Consider the following 9,878-nt stretch of genomic DNA (forward strand, 5'->3'; position numbering starts at 1 on the left):
AGTGTCAAACAGAAACTTAGTTAAGTATGATCCTCGGATCACAAACCATGTCGAAATTGATATCTTGTCATTTGTTAAACAGAACCTTAGTTATGCCGGGTCCTCGAACCTCCTACTTTGGAAAAATTAACATTTGAAGTTATCATTCTTAAGTGTCAAACAGAAACTTGGTTAAGTATGGTCCTCGGATCACAAACCATGTGGAAATTGATATCTTGTCATTTGTTAAACAGAACCTTAGTTATGCCGGGCCCTCGGACCTCCTACTTTGGGAAAAATTAACATTTGAAGTTACTATTCTTAAGTGTCAAACAGAAACTTAGTTAAGTATGGTCCTCGGATCACAAACCATGTGGAAATTGATATCTTGTCATTTGTTAAACAGAACCTTAGTTATGCCGGGTCCTCGGACCTCCTACTTTGGGAAAATTAACATTTGAAGTTACTATTCTTAAGTGTCAAACAGAAACTTGGTTAAGTATGGTCCTCGGATCACAAACCATGTGGAAATTGATATCTTGTCATTTGTTAAACAGAACCTTAGTTATGCCGGGTCCTCGGACCTCCTACTTTGGGAAAATTAACATTTGAAGTTATTATTCTTAAGTGTCAAACAAAAACTTGGTTAAGGATGGTCCTCGGATCACATACCTTGTGGAAATCGATATGTTCTAAAAATATCAAACAGAAAATTTGGGTAAGTAGGGTCCTCGGACCACATATCTTGTGGAAATGGATGTCTCATCATTTGTTAAATAGAATTATATGTAAAGAGAGTTTTAAGTCATACATCTTTAAGTATTAAGCACAAATTTGGTAAGGTAGGATCCTCGGACCCCACAGTTTACTATCATTAGCGTTCAGAGTTACAAATTCTAAGTATACCATAGGGTTTGCGAAGTGTAGCAATATTTATTATCTAATCCAAGTTTGTTTTTGGTAGATTCTTGAACACTTTACTTTTCAAATGTTTGTGAGTAGTTAAGTTAGTCTGCTAGGCATTCGTTATTACTTCGTGCTTTAAGTACTCGTGAAATATAGCTTGAGAGGAATTCTTATGGCAAACACAAAGACTAAATAAATATAAGTCAAATGAAATCAAACAAAATTGTCTTTCATTAATTATTCTGACATACATCATATGCTAAATTTTAATTACAAGGAAAGAGAAGTCCTAGGCTAGGTCCTAAACTCTTGGAGGGGGGTCTTGCTGAGAAGTGTTGGTCGCCTTGGTGTTTCTTAACTCCAACTCAAAGGAAGACAGAACTTGCTTCCCTTTGTCTGCTGTAGTTGTTAGAGGGACAATGGGCTCCACACTCTGGCTCAAGCCCTTCTCGGCATCCCCACCCCCTTCCTTCTCTTTATTGGAACCTGAAGGTTCTGTAGGATCTGGAACGAGCTTTGGGACCATAGGAGAAAGAGCAGGAGGAGCTGCCTCAGGGGCAGGAGCAACAGCAGGAGCTTCTTCTATCTCCTGTATGTCAAGAGGAAGCCAAACGTTCTCAGACTTCCTCAGCTCCGAGGCTGAAGGAACCCCTGCAACGTTTAGAGCTTCACCCCAGACCTGCTGACAGTACTCTCGGCACAAGGCTGCGAAAGCCTCTGTCAGCTGTTCTTCTGTTGCAGCTCCCCCTTCCTCATAACTCGCCTGCTTGGCGGCCTCCAGAGAGCGTTTGAATGCGCTGGCTTCCTCCTTCATCCGCGTAAGCTCCTTCTCCAAGTCAGAACGCTCCTTCTGGGCTTGGGAGAGCTCGTCATCCTTTTGGTGGAGAAGCTTGCGCTGCCCTTCTACTTGGGTCCTCATGGTCTTCAGGCTGGCCTCGACATCGTCTCTTTCTCTTTTTAGATCAGCCAGCTGAGAGGTGAGCTTCTCATTTTCTGCGAGGGCCTGACCTAGGGACTTCTCAGTCTCTATCTGAATGTCAGCCTCCATTCTGGCTTTCTTCCGAGAGTCCTCTATAAACTTCTCGGCTACAAAGACTTCTTGAACGGCCTATGACAAAGTGTTAGAGAATTAGATATAACAGAACACTTATTGATTACCCGATATTATGAAAAATAGGATATTCACAAAAGGTTAAACTTACGAGGGCTAATTCCCTTTTTAAAGACAGGAACAGTTGAGGTTGGCTCATTTTTTCCAAGGTTTCCATATCCTTGGGCAGCAGAAGAGGGCGTTCCAACACTTCAGCCAAGTGGTGGGTGTGGCCTTATTGGATTGCCCTGATATTAGACTGGCAGGAGATTGGTGCGTTATCCAGTCTTAAGTCAGGAGACCAGTTAGCCGGTGCTCGGCGCACTTCGGTTACGTCTCTAATCTCCCCACTCTCAACTGAGCGAGCCCGACCTTTGCCCTTGTCCAGCTTCTGTTGCTGAGCTGGTTGTGGTTGTTGTCGCGGCTTTTTTTGTTCTTTGCCACCAGTTTCCTCGGCCTCCCCCTTTCTTTTCTTTTTGGGCTCCTCGGTTGAAAGTTTGGGTTCGGTTGGAGGAGGGGGAGGTGGCAAAGATGGAAGAGCTTGGGACCCTCCCGCCCTCTTCTGAGCAACTTTCTCGCCTCTCTTGGTTAGAAGGCCTTGAAGCTTGTCCATGTCCTCCTCGGAGTCGTCTTCTAGGTGGGCAACAACAAACCCTGCAATTTCGGAGGCCTCGGTGGGCTCTTCTTCCTCGTCAGAGAGTATGACGAATTGGTTTCCTCGGGGTCTTTCGACGTCCTCGAGCTGAAAGTTATCTATTTCGTCATCTAATGTGTGCGAAGAGGACACTTGCTCCTCCGGGACAGCAGTTGCTTGGGATTGTGTCGAGAGGGGGATCGCCGCAATAGGACGACTGTACAGAATGGTGTTGGGGTCGTCCGGAATGTCGTGGTTGGCTAAGAAATGCGGTCTGGCTACGTGGATCCTTCTTCGCCTCCGGTCACCCGCAACGATGGCGTTCTCAATCTCCTGGAAGTCCGAGGAGATAAGGTCGTATCCCAATATCAAATGAGCTGCCCTGAGTTGTAAATCTTCACTCATGAACACCTCTGAGTGTAGCACTCGGTTCAAATCCGCGACGTTACAATGGCTCAAACGAGGGTGCACGTGTTGTTTATCTGCAAAGAAAGACACCAAAACAAACAAACATGGTCAGATTTGTAGGACATGTAATAAACTAAAGTTAGACGCTTCAGTGAATGCAAATGCACATTTTTAGATGTTAGGTGGAGTTATGGGGTGGGAAGTTAGATCCTAAGGAGTCGCACCTGGATCTCCCCACTCAACTGGGCAGTGGAGGCCGTCGTGCCAATTGCCTGAGACGATGAGGTAGTCGTCCTTTATGCCTTTATTGGACTTGGGAAAACAGGAGATCAACCTAACTACACTAGAGCGGGATTTGATATAATAGCCTACCCTAGTGAGTTTGTGGCACTCATACATAAAGGCAACGTCATGCCAGGTAAGGTTCAGACCCATCTGCTCATTTAGAGTATCGACGCTTCCTAAGACTCTAAAGACGTTGGGAGCACACTGGTCAGGACACAACCGGTGGTTGCGGAGGTATTCCCTAGTCACGTTTCTCATAGGGAAGGTCATCCCACCTTCTATGAAGGCAATCATGGGGATGATAACCTCTTCCGTTTTCCTAGACCCAGCTACGGCTTCCGCCGGACAGTATCTTAAACTTACGTCGCTGGGAATGTGGTATTTGGCTCTGAAACCTTCCATCCCAGCGGCGGTGTCAACTAAACATTTAAACCAACCCATTAGGAAGGAACGAAAGACTAAGTTTTAAGAGGGAGAACGGTTAAAATGGAAACCGAGGACAAGATCCGAGGAGAATGGAGTAAAGAAAAAGAATAGGAACTTACAAGTTTGAAGTTGTGCGAGTTTCCACGAATTACTGATGTTTTGATGGGATTAGCCTCTGAAGAAATAAATGAAAGCGCAGGTTCCCAAAGCGTCACGATGTGCGGGAAGCGGCCTCGAAATTGTATTCGTCCCGCCCAAATTTTCAGGGAGTAACAAGGGCCGTTGGATGTTCATCTCACCGTTGAACGTGGGGGACAAGGTGTAGCTTACGGTAATAAATACGCGCGTTTTGAAATTAAAACCGCCAAGTGGCATCCTCTGGAACGCGAAACGATCTCCACACGCGTAGTTTATTTACCAAACGTGTGGAGTGAGTTCTCATTGGATCAAAACCCTATTTTTCTCCTCGGATGCTGAAAAATAGAGTTTTGAGGGGCTTTTATGGGGAGTAAAAGGACCCAAGTGGGAATTTGGGCCCTTGGGCTCTAGCAAGGAGGGTTGATCTGTTCTTGAGCTAAGAATTTGTTAGTACTGCGAATCGGCCCATACGCCGAGGGGCCGAGGACATATCCGAGGGTGAGTTTCTCCTCGGACAGACCCAAGAAAACTCGTAGATTCACTACGAAGGTCAAGGCAAAACACTGGAAAGACTGTTGGTTAAGAGGGGGAAGCCCTGAACCTTCTAGATACACCGATGTTAGAAAATATCGTAGGTAAAGGCTGCCACCTCCACATTAAAGACTTTGTACCTACCTCCCTGGCCGCATTAATAGGGAAGTGATCCCTGAATAGTAGAGCTGAAACTTCTGGTCACTATTCAAAGGCACTAAGGGAAGAAATATCTAGGGGAGTGAGGGTTTTTTGAGCAAGAGGTGGATAAATCATTAGAAAAAGAAGTATTTAAGGGAGGTGAAGGCCAAAGAAAGGGGGGCAGTCTATAACTAAGAATTGAATTAAGAATTGTAATCTTTAAGAAAGAAAGAGAAATAATATAGCAGTAGTCCTCGGCTCACGTCCGAGGAGGTCCATCGACAGTTATCATTCATTATTTACAAACGTTTGCACATCAAAGCCTGTTATCAAGTTCTCAGTACCTTAATCTAGATTTCAAGCCCACGCTCTACAAATTTCATTGTTTAAGGCTCATTGGGCCTGAGCCCATAATTTTCTTTGGGTCCAGGTGTAATTGTGCACTTTCAATAATTTAAAAAATTATGTTTAACAAAAATTGTTAAATTAGTTTAACAAAAACTATCAAATTATGTTTAACAAAACCCATGGTGATTATTCGTCCTACAAGCCCATTATGATTATCTATAGAAAAGTCCATGGAAATATAACATTATTTCATTGTAATTGTTTACCGTATCACATTATATTATTTCATATGTGAGCCCTACCCATGTGAATTGTGATAAAGGGTCTTTCCTAAGTTGGATGGAGTTAGGCCTGCAATTATGAGACAGATTCATAATGTTATCAGCGCCTTTTATAATAAACTTCTTTCAGGATTTTTAGTTTTGTACTTTTATCCCCTCTGTAACTATTGACTTTTGTTATGGGGACGAACTCCATAATATTATATAAAAGATATTTTTATCACAAAAAGTTGTTTTTATTCTTCATTATTTATTTATTACTAAAAAGACATGATTACTAATTGCAGTTCAAAATGACATGACGAAGTAGCTATTGAAGACATAAATAAGAGTCTAACAACTTTTAGGTTTGAACATTGATTTTTGTATGATTTTCAAATTATGTAGATATGGGAACAAAAACTACAAAGTAGTAACATGTCAAAACATGATGCTTCTTCTCATTCTTGCTATTCCTGCTAGGGCTGTCACTACAATGAACTACATTCCTGCTAATAATTCCATCATAAGACTTGATATCTAAAAAACTAATTTGATGTTATGAAAATAGCAATTCATTTCCAACTCTTCCCTGATTTACAAAAGGGAGTCCCTTCAAAATTATGTTTTCTAATATCCATTAAATTCAGAAAACTGTCTCGGACATCAATTGCTTGAAATTGTCTTTTTAATATAATTTTTATTTTGTACATGGTGTCTTATTTCTCAAATACAAATGTAATCAAAATTGATATTAATAGTCAATTCAATTTGCCACTACCAAGCACATTGATTGGGTTTACCATATTTCAAGTCCTAATTATAAAAAATTATAAAAAAATGCATGAAGAAAGAATAATTAAGTATCTATATTCTAATGCATATTTGCCAACCTATAATTATTGGTAATAAAATAAATAATGAAGGCTTAAGGTTATGAATTAAGAAGTACCACCATCATAATTACTTTCATTATAAGTTTTAATATTATTGTTGATATTTGTTTTATTTTGTTTATGTTTATGTGTATTGTTATTAATAGTAAGGTGCTCAATAGGGGCAACTCCACATTATGGTGAGGGTGCACCCTGACCATAATAAAAAAATTTATATATATATTATTTTTGAAATATTTTTCTTTTGTCCATCATAAATAAAAAATGAACACCCTAAATTTTTTTAAAAAAATATTTTATCCATAACACTTTCACAATATATTCAATGTGGCAAGTTGTTACTAGCTGTTATTGTAAAAAAAAAATTTAGTAGTGGGTTCAAATTAGAACTAGTAAACAATTTATCACATAAGATTTGTTGTAAAAATATTATCGATGTAGCACTTTTCAAATCCTTTTTAGATGATTGATTTAAGGAATTAAGCCAAACTAAATTAAAACTTGACATTCCTTAACAATATCATTGACCCTTCTAAGCAAAACGAAAAATCCCAAAAACAAATTTTATTTGTCTAAAATTGGGGGGGGGGGGGGGGGGGGTGTTGGTTTAATAGTTTGTGATCTAAAATCTCAACGGGAAAAAAGTCCAACAACAAACTTACCACTAAAAAGTTAGACAAAAATTCTGACAATGAGAGAGAGAGAGAGAGAGAGAGAGAGAGAGAATTTTTGACAATGAGAGGGAGAGAGAGAGAGAGAAAGAAAGAGAGTTTTAAAAGACAGTCATATGGCTACCACTTCGAAAATCTTAAAATCTTATGGCAAGTTAATAGAAAAAAGAGTAAAGGAAATTGGACAATTACAAAGACTAATAAATTTAAACATAGTTACAAAGACCAATAAGTTGAGTAACAATAAAAATAATTTTTTTGACACAACAAAAATTCAACAACATTTTTTTTTTTTGAATTTAGTTAAATTGTTAATAGAGTGATGCTATGAACATTATAAAAACTAGTAACTAAGTTACCTGTACAATGCACGGATAACATTGTAAGCTGCTATATAAGAAAATTAAGTAGAATGTTGAACACATGTTAAAGTAATAATATGAAGTAAACACATTTTTATCAACTAAAGAAAATTTTGCAACTAAAAAAAATTGCAATTCAATTTTCAATTAGAATTGCTTGACATAGCATTTAGCCTTGACTTCAAAAATAAAACAAAACTCACTTGAAGTTAAATAGGGGCAACACTAATTGTCCTTTGAGCAAAACAAATTGTAGTTACATGCTACATCAATACAAATTTCCATTAACATAACGTTTATCCTCGGCTCCACAAATTGCAAATGACTTCAATAAAACAAAAAATGAAGTACCAATTCACCTTTAGTTAAATAGGGGCAGCACTAGATGTCACTAAACAAAAAAGAATAGAAGAATGTATTGGACTTAGGAAAGTACTAATTGCATATGCTACTTGTGATTAGCTTTCAATGTTTTGAAGCATCAAGCACCACCATAGATGATTTATCTGTACAAAAACAAAAGGAGACATATCACTAACATAATCATTATGAAAAAAAAAAAAAAAAAGACTAATCTTTGCACAATAACTGAAAAGAAAAAAATTTAAAATTAACAAAAAAAAAATATTGAACAAAACTGAAACCAATAAAAGGAAACCAGAAATCTTGATATCGAAGACATGTAGCCTGTCATCTTTGTCTGAGACCCTAACATTGCCATTCACATCCAGTGTAGTGAAATCCCTCTACTTGTGAACTGCAAACACAAGCGTCAAAACCCATCAAATTTTGCCCACACAACTAAAACAATAGTACCTAAACAAAATAACTTTGACATTAAGTCCTTAACATCGAGACAATAAGCAACAAAAAAATAATAATAAATCTGAGAGCTTTAAAAAATCCATGCATTGATCTACTTTCACTTCTTCCATTACCACACACAACAAAAGGTTTCTAAGCTCACTCTATTGTGCAAATGGTTCAAATGCAATAAAGTGGAATAAAGCTTAATTAACCTGAGACTTTGTTCCATGTGGTGATTTATATAACATTAAAGTAAAATCATAAAAGTTAAAGGTTTAGGGTAATTTCATCCTATTAATCATTTATATTAGGGGTTGGTAAAATGAAATAGGAGGTATGTTATCAAATTTTTTTTTTTTTTTTTTTTAAAAAAAAGAGCAAAACACTCAAGAAGTTTAACACACACTTTGCGTACAAAATACCCGTTTGATATTCAAGTAGACAATAGAACTATTTAAATAATAAAAAAGGAGAGAAAACAATAAAAGGCAAAGAACACCTTGAGTTTAGCCAAGAAAGAATGAAATGTAGATCTAAGTTTGGATCAGAAGCACAGCTATCAGAGGAAGATATATAAGCTTCAAAGCATATTGGCATTGAGTGAGAAAGAAAGGGCAAAGTGGGAGAGTAAAATCAGAGGTTTACTTTTCTTTGTCAGCTATAACATGATTTTATAACGTGCAAATAATGGGAGAAACTCTTTGATTTCAGAAAAATAAATAAATTATCACCGCACACCTTGGTGCGGTGCGATGGTCACTCCATAAGTATAAGTGCTTATGAGGTGTGAGGGGTAAGGATTGGAGTTTAAGTCTCCAAGAAAGAGCTTCACACACATATACACTTAAAATAGATTAGAATAGAAGTTCTATCTTGTATAAAAAAAATAAATTAGTAGAGGAAGAGTTGAATAAGTTGTATAATTGTCAAAAAGAATATGAAAAAGTGACTAAAGTCCAAGAGACCTTTAATCTTCAGAATTTATTGATTAAACCGTTCACTACATTGAGACTGCAAATTGTAATTTTGAAAGGAGCAAAACGTGGGAACAATCAACTGTTTAGTGTTTACTCTAATCTAAACGTGGGGACAATCAATTGTTATTATTCTTATTTTTATAAGAATTGTTATTCTTATTAATAGAGTTAGCTTGAGCTGTAATTTGGTCTAATTTTCACCTTAATGGGCTTCTGCCTTTAATGAAGTTTAAAACATTTTGAAGAAAATTAAAGTTGAGTTGAATTTTCATTTCAATAGAAAGAAATGGTAAAACTACGTGTATTTATGTGTTTTTTTTTTTTTTTGGTGGTGATGTCAATATATTCAAATTCTCTTTTTATTATATTTTGTATAATTTAAGTTTCTTAATAACCACCCTAGAAAAAATTCTTAGAACTACCACTATGCTCAATATATATAGTAAAATAATTTCTACCGTACCAAAATGAAAAATAATATAATCTTAAGAATTCAAGTTCATGGAACTCGAGTTCCATTCAAAGAACTTGAGTTCCTTGAATGGAACTTGAGTTCATGGAACTCAAGTTCCACAATTTTTTTTTTTTTTTTAAGTTTCATTTCGCTATAACTCGATTGTTCAAAAATCGAGTTTTACATTTGAAACTAGATTTTTAGAAAATCAAGTTTCAAAACAGGGGCATATCCCTAAATAGTTTCAGACATGGAGTATTTTGCTGTAAAGTTTGTAAGAAAATGGTATTTTGCCATTTTTGCCCAATGTTTAGTTATAAACATCTAAATCAAAGTAGATGAATATTTAATGGCAAAGTTTTTGATTCTTCATTCATTTCAATTTTTAGTTATAAACTTCTAAATTAAATTAGATTAATTTATAAAAGCAAAGATATATGTATAGTTAAAACCGCCCAAGCTCAAGATGAATGTATGAATTTCATCTATTCATTTATTTAATATTGTAAAAAAAACAAAAAATAAAAAAAGGAGTAAAAAACAAATATGAAAAGAATGATAATGC

This window comes from Castanea sativa, chromosome 5, assembly GCF_040712315.1.
Source record: "Castanea sativa cultivar Marrone di Chiusa Pesio chromosome 5, ASM4071231v1".
NCBI classification, from domain to species: domain Eukaryota; kingdom Viridiplantae; phylum Streptophyta; class Magnoliopsida; order Fagales; family Fagaceae; genus Castanea; species Castanea sativa.